The sequence below is a fragment of the Denticeps clupeoides genome, chromosome 16, assembly GCF_900700375.1.
Source record: "Denticeps clupeoides chromosome 16, fDenClu1.1, whole genome shotgun sequence".
Taxonomy (NCBI): Eukaryota; Metazoa; Chordata; class Actinopteri; order Clupeiformes; family Denticipitidae; genus Denticeps; species Denticeps clupeoides.
The window spans coordinates 6,092,281-6,092,766 of NC_041722.1; positions in this window are offsets into that span (position 1 = coordinate 6,092,281).

The following is a 486-nucleotide window of genomic DNA, read 5'->3' on the forward strand; positions in this document are numbered from 1 at the left end:
CAAAGTGGGAAAAAATAAAACCGAAATAAAGGGGCGTCTGAGGTTGAAAGGTGACGCTTTGAAATTAGTTTGAAACTCTTTTAATTGAATAGTAGTCGAATGGCATTGATTTCAAGGGGCGCTATTGCGCAGGACTTCACGCAGAATTGATCCTCGTGAACTCATGTTGCCATGTCCGCTTAATTTAGGCGACATCCATATTAATTAAATTATAAAAACAATAAAAACGATGTTTATAAACCAAGTTATACATTTGTGCAGTGTTTGTTTAGAAAACGTACTTGCTCACTTGGTTCTGCTATTTGTAGGTCAGACAATGTCCGGCCGAAACTTGTCAACTATCTCCACCTGTCCCACACACACAAATGACGCATATTTAAGGTCGCACAAGAAAAGTTGCATGCTTTTGCTCTCATTTTTGGAGAGCGATGTAGCGATATTTGTGATACTGTTCCGGGCGGACCGTGTTAGACGTTTCTCTCGCGA